Below are 24717 nucleotides of genomic sequence, written 5' to 3' on the forward strand. Positions count from 1 at the left end.
TAAAGTATCCCCTTGTCCACCTGGCTAGGTCTGGCTCTGCCTGACTGTGCGACCCAGCTGCTCCAGCTGCTCAGCCTCCTCATCATGTGGGGCCTTTGGAAGTATGGCTCCCTTATGATGAAAGTGTCCTGACTATCCATTGTCTCCTTCACCTAAATACATGTTGAAGTAATGATTTAATTTGTTGGATTAAAAACTCCCATTTAAATTTCTTACATGTGATGAAACTTTAAGCTTCAACTCCGACTACCCTTACCCTCTCTACTTTTTTTTCATCTCACCTTTCTAGTTCCACATAACAGCCCAATGTCCCTAGGAAGTCACTCAAACCAGTGCTCCTGTGGGTGGGTGGGAGCTAAGGGGCCGTTGAGAAGGGCATCACTTTCAGATATCAATTAGGTCTCAATCTGTTTGAGATTTGCTTTTTTTTTTATATTTTAACCTTAGATTAAGCATGTTGTAATTTTTCTCCATTGTCTTCTTTTGCCTTAAGTGGTTTTTGTTGATGTTTTCTTTTTATTCCAAATTCTTTTTCTATTTGGCTCTATTTCTATTTTTCTTTTTTTATTTGGTGTTGGGAGGTGTTTCTCTTTCTCACTGGGTCTCTCTCTCTTTTTTGGGGGGGAAAGGGTGTGTCTATTTCTTATATCAAGCAGGGCCCATCCCTTAATCTGGAAGAAGTCTGCTTTAGGCTCTGTGGAACTTTTCTTATCTCTTCATTAGATCTATATATGATTGAACAGGACTATTTTTTCCCCCCAATTTCACTGACAAATACCTTAACTTTTAAGGCTGGCTGCTCTTAGCCGGCTAAGGCCTCCAGAATGATTTCCCTAAGTTACTAACATTTGTAGGAATTACTAACCTCCTAATGGTGACACAAAAAGATACACCCACATCTCGCAGTCCAGCTACATTTCTGTTATGACACTAAAAGGAAAGTGTCATTAAAAACTATAATGAGTTTCCTCACTTGAGTGCCCCAGAGGCTACAACTGGCTGATACATGTTACAGGAAAGCATTGGTTTTCTCAGTCAGATTTTCATAGACATTAATACCATTCATTGCTCATTCATGCACTCATTCATTTTGACCAGTATTTATTCAGTGAGTGCCTGGTTTTCAGGCACTATTCTAGGCACTGAGAAGAAAGGAGTGAACAGAACAGATGGTTCTTGCCCTCGTGAAGCTTACAGGCTACTGAGGCCGGGTCATATAATCAGCTATTTTATGTGTGTCTACACACACACACACACACACACACACACACACACACACACAATGTCAGATTGCAATTCATTAAAAAAAAAAAAAAAAAAAAAGAGAAAATGACACAGAGAAACCTGCTTGTCTTTATCTGCCCAAAGGTGCTCAGATGTTATAGTTTGGAACTTTTATGGAGAAGAATGAAAGCTGTGTGCTTTTGGTGTCTGAGAAAATTGTTTGTATCTGTGTCAGTTCCAGTTGGAAATGAGAATTTTAACCAGCCTGTAAAGGGCATGAATCAAAGTGACCATCAGACACACTGCTCTCCGCCTCCTTCTCAAAGTATGTGGCTCAGAGGAGAGGGTGTCTCTGCTTTTCTCCAGCTTACAAAGACAGGCGAGCACAGAGCTGGTTTTTCAAAACACTCGTTCTTCTTTCTGATGTTCCTATTACTGGAATCAGACTCACAGCATTTGAAAAAAAAAATAGTTTCCTTTTTTTTGAAGTGTCCCTGAGATTGTATGTAGTAACTATTCAAAGTAGATCTCTTGTTAGAAAGGGTGGTCCATTTAAATTACTTCCTAGAGATTGAAATAACCTTATCTTTCAACATGGAAGTAAAATTATTAAATTTCTGTACTCATGATTGGATATAAGTTGTTCTTTCTACCAGTTCTTAGTGCCTTGTTAATTCTGTAGGTTCCAAAGGCAAACCCCTTGAGTTACCAAGACCCTTCTCTAGGACCACACTTCCCCCCACCATCCCTCTTTTCCCGAAAATCTTAGTTTACAGGAACATTTCATAAAGCATAACAAACCAAGGGTGACGCAGCTACCATGAGAACATGTCACAGTGTGTATAAAACAATAATAAATTGACCCCTAATGCATTTATGAGGGTGCTTGAGAAAAGGCATTTTAAAAGTTACTGCAGATACTCAAAATGACCAGAAACTCTGCAAGTCATGCAAAGTAAATTAGGATGAAAAGAAAGAAACCTCCAAGTATGATAGGAAGAATTATTTTCCTCTGAAGAGTAATATTAAGAAATGAAAATGTTGGAGCAGGAAGAAACAATTAGTTTGAGCAACATAAAATCATTTCTTAACAAAAAGATAAATGATTCCTAAACAATTTGGTATATTTCAAAGTAGGTCAAGAAGAGACTAATGGTTAAAAATGCTCAGAAATGCCCTGGCCGGTTTGGCTCAGTGGTTAGAGTGTTGGCCCGTGGACTGAAGGGTCCTGGGTTTGACTCTGGCCAAGGGCATGTACCTCGGTTGCAGGCTCAATCCCAGACCCTGGTTGGGCACATGCTGGAGGCAACTAATCGATGCGTCTCTCTCACATCAATGTTTCTCTCTCTCCCCCCCTTCCACTCTCTCTGAAAAACAATGGAAAAAATATTCTCAGGCAAGGATTTAAAAAAATGCTTGAGAAATAATTTTTGCCTTGGAAAAATATATTTAATGACATGTTTAGTTCTGCTTAAATAATTTCCATGAAATTTTGATACTGTGAAATGTTCCTCCCATTTTTTTGATTAAATATATTCCAACTTTCTCTTACACTACTTAATTCTCTTAATCCTATAGTTCTCAAATTGTGTCCTTCAAGTTCAGGCTCCTCAAGATATCTCTAGGATTATTATATCTTTAATCCTCAAAAATAATCCTAGAAGGCCAAACAATTTCCCATCTTCAGATAAGACCATGCATGCTCAGAGAGTTTAAGTGACTTGCCCAAGGTTGTGGAGTGGTTGACTCAGGATCTGAACTCATATCTATTTGACAACATATTTGATGAGCTTCCTGTATCACCGTCTTTAAAAACAAAACAATAAAAACACATCACTTATGATGAAGACTTAATAAAATAAGTCTTGTTACTCACAGATCTTTCCCAGGCATAAACTAGTTTGGGACTTCAAGGGACAACAAAGTAAAAATGAAAGTGATTTGCAGAACGAGGCTTTTTACTGATTCATATGTTGGTTATTTTCTAGGAAGACTCCTGTAATATTCACCCATGGAGGTCCCGCCTACCAAGCTGTCTGCCTTCTTGAACTTGAATGCGTCTTTTCCCACGAGAGGGTCTTTGAGAAGGGCGAAGACGACAAAACAGAGTCAAGAACTGAGGGCCCAGAAAAATATAGGAAATCTGGGTAATGACACATCTTACAAAGGTCTAGAGACTATTCCTTCCTGAATATGCTGACGGTATAACATTTCACTGACTGTTATCCTAACAAGAAGCAAGTGAACTTGAAGGCACAGGTCTCTGTTTACTTCAGTCTGAGGCCTCACAAAACCTTTTTTGTCTTTGGTTTCCCCACACTGAACATCTTGGAGAGAGTGAAGTTGTTCGATCAATAGAAAGTCAGCATCAAGTCACTGCCCTCTTTTCTTTTCTCTCTTCCTCTGCCTTTCAGCATTTTATCTCAGAGAAATGACAGCCACACTTCAGTGCCTTCCTTTATAAATGTCTATCATGTCCTAATATGCTATTACATGAGTTCCCCTGATTGTCACCTGAGCCTGAGAAAACGTCTGCCAAGATCTGCGAGCAGAAGAAGATGAGGTTACATTGACATTTCAAGGTCCTTTTGTCGCCAAGAGGAGATAGAATCATCTCTAGAGGCAGGATATTCCTGAATTTCAACTTCCTCCCCCCCCCACTCCCCCCCAGGACTGGCAAGCTGCTCTCATTCACGTGCCCTGACCCGCCATTCTCCCTTCCTTCTTTCCTTTTCTCCTCTTCATTTTCTTCTTATTTTGGCTCATTTTATGCAGTAAAATCTTATGAATTTGAAATCCATTAATTCTAAATTTGTGATAAATTGGACAAGGCCTTGTATTTTTTCATGTTAACTTTGGAAAACGTTTTCTGACGTACAATGTGGATCAGTGGTGCTCAGCCTCATTGCACATCAGAGTCACCTGGAAGGCTGTGTCCCACCTGAATAAGGGGGTCAGGGATGGGGCTCAGTGATTTGCATTCTAACCAGTTCCCAGGTTATGGCAGTACTGCTGTCCCTGGGACCACACTCTGACACCTCTGATGTAAATAAACAGGAAAGCAAAGGGGCCCAATTAATCCAGTTGGTAAAATTGTTTTACTCACAGCAAAACTAAAAGAGTTCATTAACTCCAAGTAAGTCAACATCTTGTAGGCAAAATATAGAGCATTTAACAAGGAATAAAACACCTGAGTCCTAGTGTGGTCTTATGTGACCTTGGGGGAGAACTTGCACTCACTGGGTTTTGATTTTCTTAGCTGTAATCATTGTTTTCTTTTTTAGTCCTCACCAGAGGACATGTTTTTACTGATTTTAGAGAGAGAGGAAGGGGGGAGAGAGAAAAACATTGATCTGTTGCCTCCTGCACATGCTTCAACTGGGGATTGAACTTGCAACCTAGGAATGTGCCTTGACCAGGAATCGAATCCACAAGCTTCTGGTGTATGGGATGATGCTCTAACCAACTGAGCCACCCCGCCAGGGCCTTACCTGTTATTCTTAAAGAGGCTAAGCCAGGTTGTCTTTTCTAGTTGCAGTACTCTATGACTGTATAAAAGATTACACTGACAATGCATAAAAAATCACTTATTGAAAACGTTCTCAATTCTGAAAGTAATTAACACCTGCCTTCCCTTGAAGTACTATGAATTAGTGAGATTCTATTGTTTATCCTCTGTATAGAGGAAAGCTTTATAAATAATCCTCACTCTTCCAGTTACACCTTCACTTCTTCTTGGTTCCACTCACCTTTCTGAGACTGGCAACTATCTACATTGCAGGTGGACACAAGAGGAAGCCTGTCTTTATTCCTCACTGTAAACTCAAGGATATGTGTTAACATATTTTTTAAAGATTATATAATGAGAGTCTACCTTTCACAAAATCCTGTGCTAGGCCTAGTGAAGGACAGAAGCATCACTTCTGTTCTGGGTCAGTGATTAGCTGCACACTGGAATACATAGCATTTGACCCAACTCTTAAAGGACAGGTAGGATTCTGAAGAGGGACAGAGAACAAAGGGGCAACCTAGGCTAAGGGAACAGCATGGCAGGCACATGGAGGCATCTGTTAAGAGTCTCTCCTCATCCCCTCTTCCCCTTACCTTCCCACCACACATCCCTATCTTAGTACATGTTCAAACTTTGTTTTTGTCAAGGAACTGCGAAGTTATCAAGAACAGAACTATGTCTTGACTTTATTTCAGGCACTTAGCACTGCACCCAGCATAATTAATTAAGTAAGTGTGCCTACTTAATATTTTTTTAACTGGACCCATCTGATTCCACAATACAGTCTTTGTATGAATAAAATAATTGAACAAGTAAATATGAAAAACAAACTCTTAAGTTCTATAAAAATATAGGTTTTTAATTCTTATCATTAGAATTAAAGTCTTGAATGGCCAGCCAGTCAATGAGTTTGGACTTTATTTGGAGGACAATTGGGAGTTAGCAGGTTTCTGAGAAGAAATGTTGATCTGATATTGTTTTGTAGGATGGGATAAAAAAGGGCAGTTTGAGGGACAATACAAATTAAAGACCACTGCACCTACGACCTGAAATCCTGTCACATCATCCTTTCCCAACAAAGAAAACATGCAAGGTATGTTTCCTGGTGAGATGTTATAATGATTAAGGTGTTTAAGAAGCTTTTTTAGAATACTGACTAGAAGCTTTCTCAAAATGCCCTACCTGTGGCAGGATGTTGATCAGAGTTCTTGTACCCAAGCACTGAAACTACTGGCTACAAATTCCTGGGAATGAGAGAGTGGCTCTGGGCCTCCCAGCGTGAGGACAGAAGTGACCCTGGCAGGGTGGCAGATGTGTCCACGTTCATCAAGTTTCCAAAACACTAGAGCTACTGTCCATTTACAAGCAATAATGGGGATCTAAGAATAAGTTAAGTGTCACTATAAGGAAGCAGAAGAGCTAATCCAGAATTAGGTCAATTCTATAAGAAAATGGCACCAATTTATACAAGTCAGTGGAAGAGGTAAATATCGGTAGAATGATGAAAAGAGATAAAGGATACAGAACAACCAACGTAGTATGTGGACCTTGTTTAAATCCTGATTTGAGAAAACCAACTATTAAAAGACATTTTATAAATGACAATCAAAGCAACGTGAATATACACTGGATATTAGGTGATACCAAATAATTGTGGTCAATTTTGTTACGTATGATAATAGCATTGTGGGTAGGTAAGAAAATACCCATATTTTCTAGAATGCATACTGATTATATGGAGTTCAATGAAATTATGCCTATATTTGATTAAAAATACTTTAAGAGAAAAAAATGGTGTAAATGAAACAAACATGACTAACTCTTAACAACACTGAATCTGAGTGATGGCAATATGTTGTATATTTTACTATTCTTTCTCCTTTTGTGCTTGTTTAAAAATTCATAATAAAACATTGTTTTCAAAAGATGAGGCTGATTTGTAAAAAGTTTCCTATGTTTTATAATGGCAATAATGAAGGAATGCTATCTTAGAACTTCAATTACAAATATATATATACATATATATGTGTGTATATATATGTGTGTGTGTGTGTGTGTGTGTGTGTGTGTGTATATATATATGTATGTATATTACTATATAAAAGAAATCAAACACCATCTATATTCCAGGGCCAATCACATAGGTTTGAATGTCCACTAAGATTTCAAGTCCAATTACACACTTCCACATTCACTAAATGTGTTGAACTGGATTGTGTGAATCTGGAAGCATTTATACCTACAACACACATCAAGGGTGAATGCAGGTGGGTGTTATTTAAACAGGCACCCTTTGTCATACTTGCGTTACAATACAGTTTCAGTCCTTTCAGAAATATTTTTGTCTAAAAAGACTGAGTGATATGGTGGTCCCAAGTGAAGATATGGTCTGTTGCTGTGATGGGTATAGCACTTCTTAGTGCTTGCATCATTGTGAGTTGTGTGGTGACTTATCATTTTACATATGGCAAGACTGACAAAAGGCTGTCTGAGTTATGTACATATCATCCAAGTCTAACCTGCTTCAGTGAAGGGACAAGGGTGACAAAAAATGTCTGGGGATGCTGCCCAAGTACTTGGAAATCTTTGGTTCCAGCAGCTACCTCATTTCTAATCAAGAGAATTTTTGGTCTAAGAAGAGCAGAACTGTGTTAGGATGGGGGCTCATTTGGTGGTGATCAGCACAAAAGTGAAGCAGAATTTCATTGTTCAGCAGCTGAATGAGTCACTTTCTTATTTTCTGGGACTCTCAGATCCACAAGGGAATGGCAATTGGCAATGGATTGATCAGACACTTTACACGGAAAATGTAAGATTATGGCACCAGTGTGAGCCCAGTTTTTCTGTAGAGCAATGCGCTTCAATCATTTTTTAGAATCCTGGATGATGGGGCTGGAATGACGTTTTCTGTGATTCTAAAAAAAATTCAACATGTGAGATGAAGAAGGTTTATCGATGAATGGAACTGTATTCATTGTCAAGTTTAAAATGGAGACCTATCATAAAATAATAATTTCCTCTTGTAAGAAAAAAAAGACTATGAGTGAGATCAGTTAACCAATTCACTAAATAACAAATTTTCATTTAGGCCTCCATATGGATAAGGTTGTCTACAAAGTTCTATGAAGAACACAAAGATACATTGAAAAAGACAATCTGAAAGATTTTTTTGAATTTAGTACATTCAGTCCCAAGATGCCACAAGGCAAAGTCAGGTTGAAGAGCCAATGGGAGAACAACTGAATTTAGAACAGCATTCATTAATTCATTTATTCAGTCATCAAATATTCACTGAAGGCCCACTCTACTCTAAGCATTGTGCTAACTGCTGGGGGTTTTGGAAAAGCAGCATGCCTCCTGTTCTCACACAGCCGATAGTACACAGAGGAGACAGGATTTATATAACAAACACACCCAGAAATATAATTACAAAGAGAAAGTGCAGTAAAATCTGCTGCAAGAGAGACACAGGGGAGACATATCTGTGACGGTGGGGTCAGGGCAGGACTGGTGACAGTGAAGCTGAGACCTAGAAATAACTGATGATAGATACTGTCAGAGAAGGCATCAAGGCAGAAGAGAATCGGGTTCTAGAAATTATAGCAGTGGAGAAAAGGTCACTTCATAGTGGCTCACTCACTTACTTCCTCTGGTTTAATTAGAGGCTCTTTGGACCAGCCACATCTTGGCACTTCCCTCTGCTATAGCCTCTATCCCCTTACCCAGCTTACCCTCCTTCAGAGCACTAGCTGCCTCTTGATATAATAATATCATATTTATATTTGTTTGCTGTCTGTCTCTTCCACTACAATTAAGTTGACAAGGGCAAGAAATTTGTTTTGTTCTTCTTGCATCCTCACTTTCTAGCTTAATACCCAGTACTCAATAAATATTTGTTGTATTAAGGAGTAAGGAAGCATTAAATCATACAAGGTCATGAATTGTCTCTGGCTTAGAAACCCTGAACTCAACTCAAGACTGACATCAAGTCTACTGAGAGAGCTTTTTTTGCAACCAAGCAAGATGCTGACAAATAAAGCACCAACATGCCCAGGAGTAGAATATTATATCAAAGGCCAACAGCACATTACTTCAGTAGAAAACTTGACTATTGGTGTGTTGAGAATGTCTGGCTTAAGAAACCTTTACAGCAGAGTTTGTCAAAATGCAGGCTGACTCAATACTTGACCATGAAACCAATTTAGGGGGTGTTGACCAGTGTGACTGCGACAATGGAGTAGGAAACCATGGAAGACCAAACAGCAGAGTGATGCACCCTGCGTAGTGAGGGCAAGCACCATTTCCCAGATATCGTTTTCAGTTTGTGTGTCTACAGGTATGTATGTGTGCGTGCCCAGGGTCACCATGCCAGGTGTGTTTCTCCCTGTGGGTTGTGGTATGAAAGGGTCTTGAGGCTGTGGGAATAGCCGTCATGTGCAGACTTTATCTGGGCATTAGGGCTCAGGCCTACCCCAAAGGCAAACCCAACTTCTTCACCTATCTTATTAGAATCACTTTTAAGCCAGACGTCATGACTAGAGAACAGGTCTGAACAGAAGTTTCTGCAGCTGTGTTAATGGACACATTACACAGGGACCCAACCTAAAAAGGCAATGAGGACAGTCCAGGCTGTATGTGTGGGGACTGCCACCAGAGAGCAGTGACAGAAGCTGCTCTATTTTGACAAATAAAGGTCATGGACCAAAGTTTTAGCTGTTCCCCTCCAGGATCCCCTTGGAGATAACATGATGAGGGGAGTGAACTGAAGGAGAGTCTAATCCTACCTGTATTTTTGTTCATACAATATACATTATATCATAAAGTAATATACATACAGGTATAATATACATGTCATTTTATTACAAAAGATATACACATACATATGTGTGCAATAATATACATATACCTATGGATAGTATATATGTCCTGCATATGCATTATATAATATATATGATAACACAAGTAGATTTCCAGCATTCTCAAGGGAAGGACTTCCAGTGGTATAGTGGGAGCTCTATAAACATTGGTTAATAAATTAACCAAATAAGTAAAGTCTGATTAGTTGTTTGTCAACATCAAATTATTTATTAAATTTCTGGTTCCTATGTGCTTATTTATTTAGGTGCTGGCTCACATAAATAGAAAGTATATTAAGTTTTATTAAATTCTTAAATAGTTACAGAGCTGTACAATGACTAAGTGTAAAATTTCCTTGATACATGACTACCATAAGTTTATAATTTAAGATAGTGATAACTCTACCAATTCACAGAATATTAGTTGTTCTTGATCTCTTACAAAAGGTAAGTTTATATATTGTGAGCAAGAAAGGCAATGAGTAAAAAGGAATCAAGGTGCTTACCAGACCATGGGAGTGGTCTGTTCAGTTGAAACACAGTGAGGGTCTGTATCATTTCCAAGAGATATCAACCAACAAAAGTATGAAACATTTCACATAGGTCCTGTCATAACGCAGCATTTTTCACAATATATAAAACTGCAAGTTTTATCATTCAACTTGTATGCTTGTTATACATTAAAATTATCTCGAGAGAAAAAAAAGTTCCCTAACACACACTCTACTTTAAACCACAAAGTAAGAATTAAATTAATGACTGATAGAGATTTTATTCCTAGAAAAATAGAATGGTATTATATGTAAGTATCTTATCATTTCATTAGAGACAGTTCAGTAGAATAATTAACAAGTAATTAAGTCTCCCAAATCATTAATAAACAAAATGTTTCTCTTCTATTAGAGTAAGATGTTGTTTACTATTTACAAACTAACTTTTCCTACCTTCATTAAACAGAACGTTAACAGTCAATATCCAAGATGTACGGAATTAACTCCATTCCATGGAAGTTTCCTCTCATTAATTTTTGTAACTCCTGTACAATACCCCCTACAGGGTTGTGCTATAACTGATGTAACCAGCAAAATGCAATTTGGATCCATTTAATGTGATTGACATATGATATCTTATTTTTAAATTCATAAACAAAAAAGGAAAAACATTTTATTCTTTAATTGTTGGAGAAGCCTAAGGCAGAAGCAAAGGAAAAGCTGCTTTTGGCCAATTTCAATGTTTCAAACAAAACAAATAAAGATATTTACATTACTCTTTAGAAGAAATCAAGCATAAACCCTAGCTGTGCTGTAATACTGAATGTGATGGTATTAACTGTTTTCCAAACACATACTAGCTGTTTTTACTGATTAGCAATTTTACAGAACAGAGTGTCATGCTGAATCTTTTAGTGAAACTTCAGTGCTCAGAAAATTCCATTACATCATAGTTTGTTGTTTCATAAACTCATGAACAAAAATTACCAAATCTTACCCCTGAAATACTGCAATCCCAAACAGAAAAACTACAGGGTACTCCTGTCTCTGAACAGCAACATTGTAAGTAATAGCTTCCCCGACTCCATCCACTGAGATCTTTGGGAGAACTTCCTTACACTCAGCATTTAACGACCACTTACCACACACACACACACACACACACACACACACACACACACACACACACACACACACACACACACACACACACAGCCCCAGGTGCTTACCGAGCCCTTTGATGAAGCTGATCACACAGGATCGTCTCCAACAAGCTGCTGTAATCTCCATGAGCCTGAAAGGAACCCAAACTAACAGTCTGGAATCGTTTCGCAGACTCTGCTCCCAAGCCCAAAAACCACAATGACGGGCTCCATGACCCCGATGCTCCCTGCCACCATGAGTGTCTCCGCCACAAGATAGGGCTCTTTTACTTTGGGTCCAAGGTGTATTTTTAGTCAGGTGTTGAAGACCTACAGTAGAAGACAAACTAAAATGGGCTTTCCATCCAGGGCAGACCGTTCACACCAACGGGACAATTTTTAGCTTCACAGTAAACGGTGACCTACAACTCGCAGAGTGCTCCTGTGTCTATATTTATCCACAAGAACACACGATGCTGACAGATGAGTGAAGCTGCTCCAAGCCCTCTGGGGCTGGAGCCGGACCCAAACAGCTTGCCACAGTCCATGCATGCTGGGCACACAGGTCTCACCCCCCCATTCTCCAGAGCTGCTGTGCTCCTGTGACCCAGGAAGTAGAAGAGCAGAGGCTGCTCAGGCTGGGTGATAAACTATTGCTTTGGGGATGAGCTCTTGACCACAAGTACAAACAGCTTCAATTCTTACAGACCAAAACAGCAGCCAAGAGTCCTCAACTGAAGCCACAAGTCAGTGAGAAACCTAAACCCTTACAGATAATCAGATGCTGAACATCCGCTGACATACTAGTAAAGGGAAATGATTGAGTTTAAGTCTACAGTTACATTATTTTAGAAGACAAAGCCTAAATCGATTTGTTAAAACCAAGAAGGAGACGATTTTGGCAAATGTTATGCATTCCACCTTCAAAAGAAAACAGGGTTAGACTAGTGAGGAGGCTGAGAAGGAAAGTACAGAGTTACCAGAAGCAAAATACAAGTGTGACTAATCCATCTTTCAATGGGCTTTACTTCTGACAGAAGGATATTATGAGGGCCAATGGAAATCCATTTCCTCACTAATACAGCTGTGAAGTGCACAGAGGCCAGGTATTTTTCTATTCTTGATTTCCTCAGGGTAACTGAAGGTTTTCTTTAGCAATATAGGTTAAAATTCCAAAACAGCATGATCTGGAGAATTGACTGGTGAACTAACATTTCACAGGAAGGAGAAAAGTGTCCAAATGAGCAAAATGAGCACTTAATTCAGGCAAACTAAGCGCCAGCAAAGACGCCCATGGTACCACCATGCCTCACACATTCAGGGTTTATGACGCCTTTTTTAAAGTGTTAACTGAGGTGCATATGTGCCGTTTAGTTTATGTTTTACCAAAAGTGGTCAAACAATTATAATATAACAGTGTGCCTGTGGAGCGATCTGGTTTTGAGTAGTATGGCTTTTTCTTTGATTCTCCTATTTCTGTATCTAAATTGGAATCGAGACGCAACTGAAAGTTTGTACTTTGTCAGCTTCAAGTCTCTAGTGCTATTATTAGACCAACCTTTCAATGATGTGACTGTCATCCCATTAAAAGAACATTACTTAAAATGGCCTCATAAAAATATTTAGCAAGTGTATTTTTTTACTCTTTTTACAAATATCAACATTTAAGGGAAGTGGAAGAAAGAAAAAGTAGAAAAGAGAACTAACATTCAAGGAGTATTGGAGTTGATTCACATACCCTGCTTGGCACTTTTCATGTATTATTTCATTCAGTCCTCACAACAATCTTGTAAGGTAGGCACTGCCATCTCCATTTTGGAGTTGATGAAGAGAAATAGAAATAAGGTCACCAAAGTCATGCAAGTACAGGTTTGCCAGACTCCAGAGTTACTACACTTATTCATTTTTATCTAATACTTTCTTTAATATGAGTTGGGGCTTCTAAACAATGGTAACCTTAGAATATTTGTCTTTGTATACATCTAAGAGAAGCCCCCAAATTATCTACTTCTTTCCCCAGACATTTTATAAGTCCAGAACCCAGCTGAGCTCTAGAGCATGCAGGCTTCTTTGCTGTCTTCCCTGCTCTGTCTGTCCTCTGTGGCAGCTTGGCCCTCACTGGTGGGGGGGGCAAGCCTAAGGGAATGAACCACCTTTGGGTCCCCAGGGCCTAGTAAAAGCTGAATTAATGAATAATCAGAACAGATGCCATGAAGTCCATCTATTTAAGTTCAGAGTCTTTGTTACTGAGTCCTCACCTCACTTCACCTACGTCCACTCCTCCTGAGGTAGATATCATTCTAACAATCCTGACTCCTCCTCAGTTTATGTTAGATTAAAAGCAACAAATAATAGGTGGCATACTGATGGTTGAATAAATGACAGTTGTCAGCTGATGGCTGATATACATAGAAAAGTCAGAAAACAACAACAAAAAGCAGACGTACAATTTATGAAGGATAGCAGCCTAAGAATATTTAAGTATAAAATGAGAAAGCACTTAACATTTTGAGAGCCCCAAAGATACCCATATATTATGGAATCATTAATAATTAATATATTTGCTAAAGGTCTGATTTCATTCAGACTCAGTTAAGTTAAGATAGCATCCTATTAACACAGACACATACTGTGAAGAGTAAAGTGCAATTTAGAAAGAATTCTATTAAAAATTATTAAATTGAAATGTTTTGACACTTTAAGGGTTAAGTTTTATGATTGGGAGAAATTTACTCAGAGATCATTTATTCCCAATACTAAATAAATGTCATGCATTTAAAACTGTATCAACGTAGCCCTGGCCAAGTGGCTCAGTTGGTTGGAGCATCGTCCTGTGCACCAAAAGGTTGCAGGTATGATTCTCAGTCAGGTCACATACCTCGGTTGCAGGTTTGATCCCTGGTCAGGGTGCATGCGGGAGGTAACCGATTGATGTTTCTCTCTCATATCAATGTTTCTCTCTCTCTCTCATCTTCCTCTCTCTCTAAAATCAATAAAAATATATCCTTGGGTGAGGATTAGGAAAACAAACAAACTATATCAATGTAATCTCAATTTAACAAATAAAATAAACTCAATTGCTGGCATGTTTAATTGATAGTTCCATAATAACGCTCCAATATTAATTGAATAATAACTTTAAAGTTGATGCTTTTTATTTATTTGTTTTTTAAATATATTTTTATTGATTTCAGAGAGAGGAAGGGACAGGAGAGAGAAATAGAAACATCAATGATGAGAGAGTCATTGATCGGTTGCCTCCTGCTTGCCCCTGCTGGGGATCGAGCCTGCAACCTGGGCATGTGCCCTGACCAGAATCGAATCGCGAACTCCTGGATCCTAGGTCGATGCTCAACCCCTGAGCCATGCCAGCTGGGCTATGCTTTCCATTTCTTTAACAATTAATCTAATGTTAATAAATTAATGTTAATAATTAATCTAATGTTTCTTTTTCTGTGTGGCCCAGTGGCATAACTTGCAAATATTTGTAAGTGCAAATAAAAATCCAAACATGATGCTTTTACCTTCACAAGCTTAGAAGTTGCAAGAAAGTTCCTGAGTGCATTTAGTTTAAACTCACTCCTCCAGGAAAGGCTGTTCTTAGGCTATTGGCCAACTGATAGCTACATTATTAGGATGGTTAGTCATGTAATGACATATTAAATGTAGCCTCTAGATTCTACTGACCTTCCTTAATGTATAGTCAATCCACTCGATTATATTATGGAAAGCAGAAAATAGCCTTTTGACACAAACTCGAGACTTTTTTTTTCCAGCTTGAAGAAAAAAAATCAGCATTTAAAATGATCATATTATATCATTTTAATATCATTCAAAACCCTGGAGTGATAAGAAACTTAAGCTGATGATAATTCTTGTTTTTTTCATCATTGGTATTAAACATCCAGCATTTCTCACTGAAACTTTAGAACCAGTTTGTGATACATTTAATGAAATAGTTCAGTAATAATATGGTTATATTTATTTGTATAATCACATGCATATTAGCTTTTCTAGAAATTTAGTAAATATGAGTGTTAAAATGTTATCACAGAAATATGGCAGTTAACAATAGATGCCAGTGCCAAAAGGATTATTATATCTTTTTACTATTTTTCTGTGACATAACATAATATAGAATATATTCATTCACTTGTATTAACAAATCTTTCAGAGACAAAGAACCTCTGAGGCTGTCTTAAATTAGGAACTGAATTAAGTACAACACAAGCAAACATCGCCTGCAGTCTTGCCTTTTCCCTGTGGAGACAAAAGCAGAGAATCCATAGAAGACAATGTGCCATTGTACTTGGAAGTCATGGCTATCAAACAGGCCTCTAGTTGCAGTGGCTTTTGCCAAGCATGTCATTACCTGAAGACATATGCAGCAAACAAATGTAACCTGCAGATGTTTACCAGGAAGGCCTCTAGGGAAATACTCGTTTGTTTTGGCACAGGGTTCCTCTGGAACCACGGCATGATTAAGGCAGTGTTCTACCAACAGGTGTGAGGTGCTTATGAGTACAGACTGTCGGAACCTACAGAGGCTCACTTTAAACCTCAAAGAATCAACCATTCTCTTATAAATTAGCAGGTACACTTAAACCCAACCTTGGTGAGGGTAACCAGAGGGAATTAGATGTTGATGAGAAGGGAAAGCACTTACATGTGTTAGAAACACTCTAAATGCTTTTTCACCAAAAAGTTTTCTCTGATGATTTCCATGTTTAATAATAACCCATGTTATAAATAATCCCCAGTTCTACAACTCTGAAGTGTAATCCCTAACTGGATCTTTCACTAGCCTACATTCTTTTAATTATATTATTTTCAATAACATTGATCCTGTTTCTTGAGTTTAATTCACTTATTTTGGGGGAAGGGGGCTGACAAAAGCCCAAAGCCAGGAGTTCTATAAAAAGTACCAATTCCAGGGCCTCAAAAAGACCTACAGAATCTGAACCTTCGATGAGGCTAGAATCTGCCTGTTTTTGTAAAGACTCCATAAGTGATCCTGATGTACCACCAGGTTTGGAAGGTACTGATGGCCTCTGCGAATATTTAATAACAAGTGATAATTGAGCATCCTGTAAACTGTCTCCCCAGACAGGAGACTGTATAGTAGTTAAAAATAGTTACCATCGTGAACAGAGCTATCAAGCTGATAACTGCACTTCTACAACTCAAAACATAACCTGGGGGTTCACTTATGCTGTCCTTAATTTGTTTCTTACCTTAAAACAGTCTCATAGGTTCCTTTTCTCTGTCCCCAATACATGTCACAAAATCCATGTTCTTTAGACATAGACTAATGCAAATTCTTACTCCAAGTCTCATTTTTTTTTTTTTACCTATAATTGAAGCAAGCTTATTTTTTTCGTTTTTACACCCTCAGCAAATTGGATGCAGGAAATTGAAAGGCAAGATGGAATAAATGATCACTTGATAGTTGCAAAAATTCTAGAAAGCATTCACACAATTAATGAAAATGACAACAAAGGCAGGGCAATGCCATTTAGTTTAGAGTAAACCTCCTAGAACCCCTTAATAGTCCTTAAGGACACTTCTGAAAAGCTGCCCAAAACAAAAAAGGGAGCAAGTTAAAGATGACTGTATCGACAAGGGGTGAAAGCTTCTGAAGGATTTTCATCCAAAACATCTAAATACTTCATAAATTAAAACTGACTATGGGAGCTCTGATTGATTTATTCACTGGCATTCACATAGGTACAGTTAGAATAAAAGTAAATAACTATTTGCATCTAAGAAAGTGTCATTGCAACCAAGATTTGACTGTTCCTGAAAACATTAACCTTTTCTATGAAGTATATATATTCTGGTGAAATGGTTAATGTAGGAGCTCAAGCAATTAGCTCATATCCTTTTTGACCATTCATTAAGAAAGCACATAGGAACTAACAGTGTCTAAGAACTGATTACATTTTGAATGTTAGGGAACTATTTAGCAAAATATCCCATAGCTATTACCACCCAATGCTTATGAATCATTTTTACCAGTTTTCTTTAGAAGCAAAAGAGAAATTTCCAAAAGAGAAATTTAAACATAGAAACGTACATAGTAAAGGCGCTACTATTTTGAGGTCTATAATGATTGTTTTTCTGTCAAGTTAAATTTTGCCTTTACAAGTACAGTCAAAGAGCACAGGGAAGGCACAGTCACAAAGCTCTTTACTACTAAGGAGGTTTCTTTTCCCACAACTTCATCTCTACAACCCTGCTCTCTCCAAGGAGTTTGTCAAACAACTCAGTCTATAACATGTTCTTTGCCACATGCCACCTTGTATTTTGGATTGACGAGATTTGAGGGAATAAAAAATATTGCCCAGAAAGGGTCTTCATTCATGTAAGACACTAAGAGTCCAAAACAGGGCATCAGTTAGAGACCTGCACCCAAATGAGGCAAAATATGAACTCCAAGACAGCAGGGACCCATATGGCCATGTGTGAGGGCCGTCTCTCCCAAGCACTAGCCATGGGACCTTGAGAAGTCACACAGCCTGAGACCTTGACTTCGTCTGTAAAGATAATGAATTTAGAGGCATATAAATTTTGTGGCATATTAATTTTTTTAAATCCTCACCCGAGGATATGTTTTACTGATTTTTTAGAGAGAAGGGGGGGGAGAGAGAGAGAGAGAGAGAGAGAGACATCGATTGGTGCCTCCCATAAGCACCCTGACCTGAAATCTTTTGGCTGCGGGACAACGCTCCGAACAACAGAGCCACCTGGCGAGGGGAATTCTGTGGCATTTTAGAAGTAACTAAACATTCCCTAGGCTAATCTAGAAAGTTTCATTCAAAGAAGATCTCATAGCTCTATCAGGCAGAATGATAAACTGAGTGTCAGAAGTCACCACTAAGCATAGTCACTATAAGGTAACTCCCCAAATGAAATCCAGGTTTAGGGTGTCTTCATTTATATTGTGAAATAATTCTGCAGCCTAAAAGTCTGGGGACCTGCTGAAAAACAATTCAAGATAATTGTGTCTGTGGTGCTCAGCACTAGCCGCATGTAGCTAGTAAGCACTTGAAATGTGGCTAGTGCAAATTTTTAATTTTAATTAGTTTAATACCAAATTTAGAATCTGATGCCTGATTCAGTTACTAGAACAATTTTAAGTATGTTTGGAACAATTTACATATGGGAAACTACTTTTTTAAGTGTATATTTTATGAAATCTAAATATAGATCAAGTAGTTTTGATGAGTTTGGTGTCCAAATTTAGATGTGCTGATGTAAAACACATTGGATTTTGAAGAATTATTCCCCTCAAAAAGAGTATAAAATATTTCATTAATACTTTTCATGCTGTTTACATGTGAAAGTGATAATATTTTAGATATATTGGATTAAGTAAAATGCTTTATTAAAATTAATTTCAGGTGTTTTCAAACTCTGTTTAATGTCACTACTAGAAAACTTGAAACTTCGTATGTGTCTCACATTATATTTCTAGTGCACATGTCCAGGTCAGTTGCTGCTCAGTAAAACTTAGACATATGGAAATAATTTTTGTGAATAAACATGAAAAGTCATTAAGAAAGCCACAGTGTTGCATACTCATGAATTAGTAAATACCTGTAGTCATACATATTCACAAATAAGTGATAAAAATATTTGTTGATTCAATAAGCGAACATTTATTAACCACTTCAAAAAGTATTGGGCTGGGTGAGACTGAGATGGTTACCTCTAACCACTTTCGAAAACTGAGAAAAATCAAAGTAACTTGTTCAAGATCACACAGCCAACAAATGCCAGAAAAGGGGCTCCATTGCAGCTTTTCTGGTTCGGAAATGTGTATTCTTCCTGCTACACCAGATTGCTTCCTAGAAGTTGAGAGGCAAAGACACCATGAAAGGCATCTCGTAATAAACGCTTCCACATTGCCCCCAAATCCATATAAATGCCAAAATATAAACTTGATGAGGGACCATATTTTTAAAAATCTTAAAACTCCATTAGCACTGTCTATCTCACCCACATTAGAAGCGATCACTCATTGGTCTGTGAGAGCTCTTGTGGGGACATCATCTTTCTCATCCTGGCTTCTCCTGCAGTGTTTTGCACACTGTGGGTTCTTAATGAATTTGTTGATTTGGTCAATCTTTAACTTTCGAAAACCATATCTGTGTGGGAAGAAAGCTGTAAAACTGTTTGAAAAATTGTGAATTCCTAATCAGGCTTTCACTAGGCACACCACTGTATCAGTTTATACTATTGCCACATCACAACCGTTGTCACCATATGCACGCAGTTTATTGGGCTCAGAGGCTTCATACCAACCTAAAAGCTCAGGAGTATTCAGGCGCTGGGGAAAACGGGCTCCACAGTTAAGCAGAAAGCTAACGTGGCAAATGTGCCGGGAGTATTTGGTGGGCTTCTTGCTCATCCTGGAGGGGTCCTTGCTTCTTCACTCCAACCACACACTTCGCGCCTCTTCCTCCCAATCCTGCCTTCATGTCTCTTTCAAACACCTTTTGAAAATTCCACTTGTACCACAAAACCTCCCTTAACCAAATAAGAGGGAAATAGATGTTTCCCAACTACATCCTGGGATGGAATAATCTTGAGCTCCCAAATTGGAAGGGATGAAATATTTCAATATGTATCTATAGGGATGAAGTTTTCTTACTGCATAATCTCTCAATCTGAGTTATTATCTCTGTTCTCAACTGAATTTCTGTAAGTTCATCTACTTGAATAATCCTCAGTAAGTTATTTTCTTAAAGTTTCTCCACATGCTGACATGTCTTCCTGTAAGTGGTAGAAATATAATTATAAATTAATTTTAAGTTCCTTTATTTTGCAATACCCATCCAGAGACCTGAGAATGTACAACACAGTATAGGTTATAAGGTTTACAACCTGTTGTTTTACGATGGCATTAGGTGAGTCTGCCTTACTTTCTTATGTGATGGCATATCATCTACCATTATCTATTCATTGTTAGCAGAGCATCTGGTGGCATTCTGGAGTAGTTACTGCCATGCCCTGGCAGCTCATAACAGCTAATAGAACTTCCAGAAGTTTCCCCACATAAAGGCAGGGAGGAGGCATTGGGAGATTCTGGTTCGTGTAGCCTAAAGGGATGGAGTTTGAAATGGTATAAAAACAGAAAAAAAAAACACACATGTCAGTGTCAAGTCACCTAAGACTAGGAGAAATTTTATCCTAAAGGGGTTCATGCAAGTGCACATGGCCCCGGAAAGCACACAACTCTCCCTAGAAGGTAGAAAGAAAGTGAAAGACCTGCTCATGCCTGTCTGTTACAGCAGGACCAAACCATGTATGTCTGTGAATACAATAAAGAGCAGCTAACAGAGATAACCTTGGACCTGTTTCTCAAGAAGTGGTATCTGTGGGACCCTTCATGATACATTAGTTTCCTGTGGAAATTAGACTATATTTTCCTGGGAGAATTCCACATGTAAAAATTGGTTAGATTGTGTAAATGAACTGACACCCTACAACTCTTCCAAAGGATTCCAGCAGGCTAGGCAGTACTCACTAGACACTTATTTCTACATTTCAATGATTCAGGGTCATTTGATCATCCAAATTTTATATGTTATAGAAAAACAAAACAAATCCTCTGTCCATCTATAACCTGGGAACAATCATGAAACAAATTCGCCTGCAGATAAACACAGCAGCCACAAATGCCTCTGTTATTTTGCTGCCATAAATCCACTGAGTATTGTCAAGAGAGAACTCTAACATCACCTTTCAACCTCAACACAAATATTCAATTTAAAGAGCACAGCTTCTATTCAACATATAATTTCAGAACACTATTCTTTGGGCAGTTGCTTCTGTCTCTCCTTAAGCAGCTCTCATGAGCTATATAACCACACGTTTTTATCATGCATTAAAATACAGCACAGGCTGGATCTAGGGAAGATACAAAATCCTGGCAATTCTACCTCAGACAAGGTGCTTAGAAGTGTTCCATCCTCTCCACACCTCTGCTCTGGCCTTACTTTGAGTCCTTGTCATCTCTTACTTGTGTTATCCTCGCAGTGATTCTTTCTACCTCCATTTTTAGCAAAGACTCCCAGAATCAGCTGGGATCTGACTATGTGGATCTCTGTTTAAAGACCTGTGGGGCCTGCCCAATGCCCTCAGGAGAAAGCCCAGACCCTTCAGCAAGTCCTTCAATGTTCCTTATAATCTGACCCAACTTGCCTGTGCATACCATCTGTCACTCTCCTTCAAGGGCCCTGGGATCCAGTTGTCACTCCCTGAACCAGGTCACTTTCACACCTCCCTGCATTTGCTCATGCTCTTCCCTCTGCCTTCTCCCCTCTTCTCTGTAGTACTCCTCAAGTTCAAATGTCACAGCCACTTGGAACTATTCCTCAGCCTCTTCCCTCCCATAAAATGGTGAATCACTTCCTCTTCTGGGTGGAAGTGTCCCTAGGTCCAAGCACAATGCCTGGCACAGGTAGAATGTGTATTTAATCAGCAGTTTTGTTCCCTGCAACTGCCCTGTGTCTGCCCCTCAGCAAAGCAGTCCGTCTTTGGTTGCAAGCCCACAGAAGGGGGGAGCTAAGCCTGCTGACTCACAGTGTCCTCTACCCACCTCAGTGCCCTACACTAGTAGGCATCTAATAATTTACAAGAAGGAAAGGGGAGGGTTGTTGATTCACTCTCGGAACGTCCTAAAGCTGATTCAGGTGTTTCCAGGTTGGGTTGATGCTCTGAATATATCTACCTTAATCATCATGATAAATTTTTGGGTTCAGAACTTTAGTTCTAGTAAGGCAACCAGTTAGTTTCCCTAAATATAAAACAGCAGCATCCCTCACATGGAAAAAGACCTTGATCAGTAAAGAATTAAATTAACTCAGTAGCCCTAGCCAATATGGCTCGGTGGTTGGAGCGTTGGCCCGTGGACTGAAAGGCCCCAAGTACTAGATTCAGGCCAAGGGCATGTACCTCGGTTGCAGACTTGATCCCTAGCCCCAGTTGGGCACATGTGGGAGGCAACCAATTGATGTGTCTCTCTCACACTGATGTTTCTCTCTCTCTTTTCTTCTCCCTTCTACTCTCTCTGAAAAGCAATGGGGGGAAAAAATATCCTCAGGTGAGTATTAAAAAAAATAAAAATTAACTCAGTAATTTCACTGAGAATAGTTTTCTTCCAATTTGGTAAAAGTGGCTGGAAGGTTTAAAAGTAAAGCTATATTAGATCCAAGTAATTTAAATTACATTTAGACAAATATGGGAATAACTTAAAATTTTTTTATAGAGTACAATCTTTGACACTGTTGACTGATTAAAAAACAAAAACAAAAAACTCATCACAGAAACATTCTCTCAAGTTGGCTGATCACTACGTAAATAAAAATTTATTTCACTCATTTTGAGTTTCCTGGACACATCTGTCCAGGGTTCGGTGAACACAATGGGACAATCTAACTTGTGGAATCCACTCAAAGAACACAGGTGAGGGTCACAGAAGGAAATATACTTTATCTCAACATTAGATGTTGAGTTACTGTTGGAGTAAAAGAAAGACAGACTCCAAAATACATAACATTGCTATTGCTTGCTGGGAACTGATCCAAGGACAGGATAGATGCTAGTTAAGTTTGGCCATAAAGTTCCCGCACCCATCCAGATAATTTTATTCACTCCATCAACATTTAAAAGTTAATTCACAAAAGCCAGTGTGTCCTGTACTGTGACGTGTGCTGAGAAATATAACAATGAACAGACGTTGACTGTTAGCCCAGGAGGGACCTAGAGTGGCAAAGCAACTTACACAACAATGTTGCCATTGCTAAGCAGGAAGTGTGTAGAAAGGGGAGGGAAAGTGGGTGGTCAGAGAAGACTGCACCCTGAAGGTGACACTTGAACTCATACTTGGGGGAGGAGTTTGACTTGGGTCCAAATAACACATGCCTCAGGTTCAATTCATCTGACACTTGCTGAAAATGCTGCCACAGTAGCATATCCTCATACTCTGCTCTATAATCAGTCACTTTACACGACTGTGAATGTGAAAGAAAGGTATTTCGCCTGGGACATCTTCCAATGGTTTACTTTCTAAAGTTCCAGAAACACACCTCTTAACTGAAATAGCAGATCACCAAGCTTGTGACAATAATGTCACAAAGAGACTCCAGGATTCTTCAATTCCTGGTCATACTGTTTTGGTAGTGGGCAGATATGAGAAAACCACTAACTCACAGAGAAATTTAGACAAACATTAAATAGTTAAATTAATAATAATAATGGCTACCACTTATCGAGCAATTACTAGAGTGAGGCAGTATACTAAACATTTCATAAATATTAACTTTAACTGTTATGGCTCTGTGGGAAGTTATATGTGCATGTTATTTGTTTAAAAATATATATATATTGATACCTTTGAAAGGTTAACTGTTGGTGGTGCTTGGGCAGGCTGGGCATCTGCCCTAGTGAGTCTCCTTACCCTAGTTTCTGTGCCTGGGTTTCTGTACCTGGCCCACCGGACAACCTTCTTACAGAATCAGAGTTTAAGTACTCTGCTCAAGGCCACATAGCAAGTAAGTGGTTGAGGCAAAGCACATGTTCATAACTATCCCAAGTCATATGGAAAAAGTAAATCTTAAATAAATTCTTCCCATAATATGCATTACAATCAAAGTGTGGTGAAGGCCTGGGGAAGGGGTGGGGAGGGGGGAATGGGGAGAAAAGTGGGGCATCTGTAATCCTTTCAACAATAAAGATAAACTTAAAAAAAAAAAATCAATCCAGTGGTCAAAAAGCATAAGAATAAAAAAGAGACAAAAGCGAAGTAAAATATCATGGCTCCTCCACGTGGAGAAGGACCCAAATCGAAGAACCACAGGTCTGAGCTGCGTGCTGGTGGGCACTGAACCTCCCTCACAGGCAGCACAGTGGAGACCTAGGTTTGCACAATGGGCCTTTCTTCTCTGTGCCACCTGACCAGTGCTGCATCATTTCCCTCTGCAGCAGGGCTCAGTGAAGAATGGGACTCACTTCTGTTCCCATTAAAAAAAAATAAAAGCAAATACCCAAATGGGATGATTCTCCTGGCTCACTCTTCCGGACTTGATTAACTTTCCACTTAAAGTGAGGAGGCAGAGACTTGGACTCAATCTCTGAGTGCACGACTTTGCCAGCCCCAGCACTGTCAGGCATGGCTAGGTCTTCGCCACGAACTTAACGCTGCCCACAAAGGACATCTAACCTTCTCTTCGTTGTGTGTGAGATATAAGAGCCCATCCAAGCCAGGCTCTTTATATCTCAGCAGCATGAAGACGCACACAATAGTGTATGTTACTCCTTTTACCTTAAAGGGCATTTCTAGCACTACACAACAGCAGAAACTTCATGAAAACACTGAGCTGAAGAAAGCAACCGAATTGTCACCTTTCAGTATAAAACAGACCCAATCAGATGCAGACTGAAATGAGGAGGGAATTCCGAGGAACAGCATCAACAATTTATCTCTG

General features: G+C 38.9%; 1 protein-coding gene and 1 pseudogene across 2 annotated transcripts in view; one reads left to right on the forward strand and one right to left on the reverse strand.

The window, feature by feature from the left end:
- FRY (FRY microtubule binding protein) overlaps positions 1-24717 on the reverse strand; it is a 505671-nt gene that overhangs the window by 272782 nt on the left and 208172 nt on the right. The gene's annotated exons all lie outside the window — the stretch shown is intronic.
- Positions 7103-7694, forward strand: LOC148093758 (C-type lectin domain family 6 member A-like; annotated as a pseudogene).

Source organism: Miniopterus natalensis, chromosome 2 (assembly GCF_054644295.1).
Source record: "Miniopterus natalensis isolate mMinNat1 chromosome 2, mMinNat1.hap1, whole genome shotgun sequence".
Lineage (NCBI taxonomy): Eukaryota > Metazoa > Chordata > Mammalia > Chiroptera > Miniopteridae > Miniopterus > Miniopterus natalensis.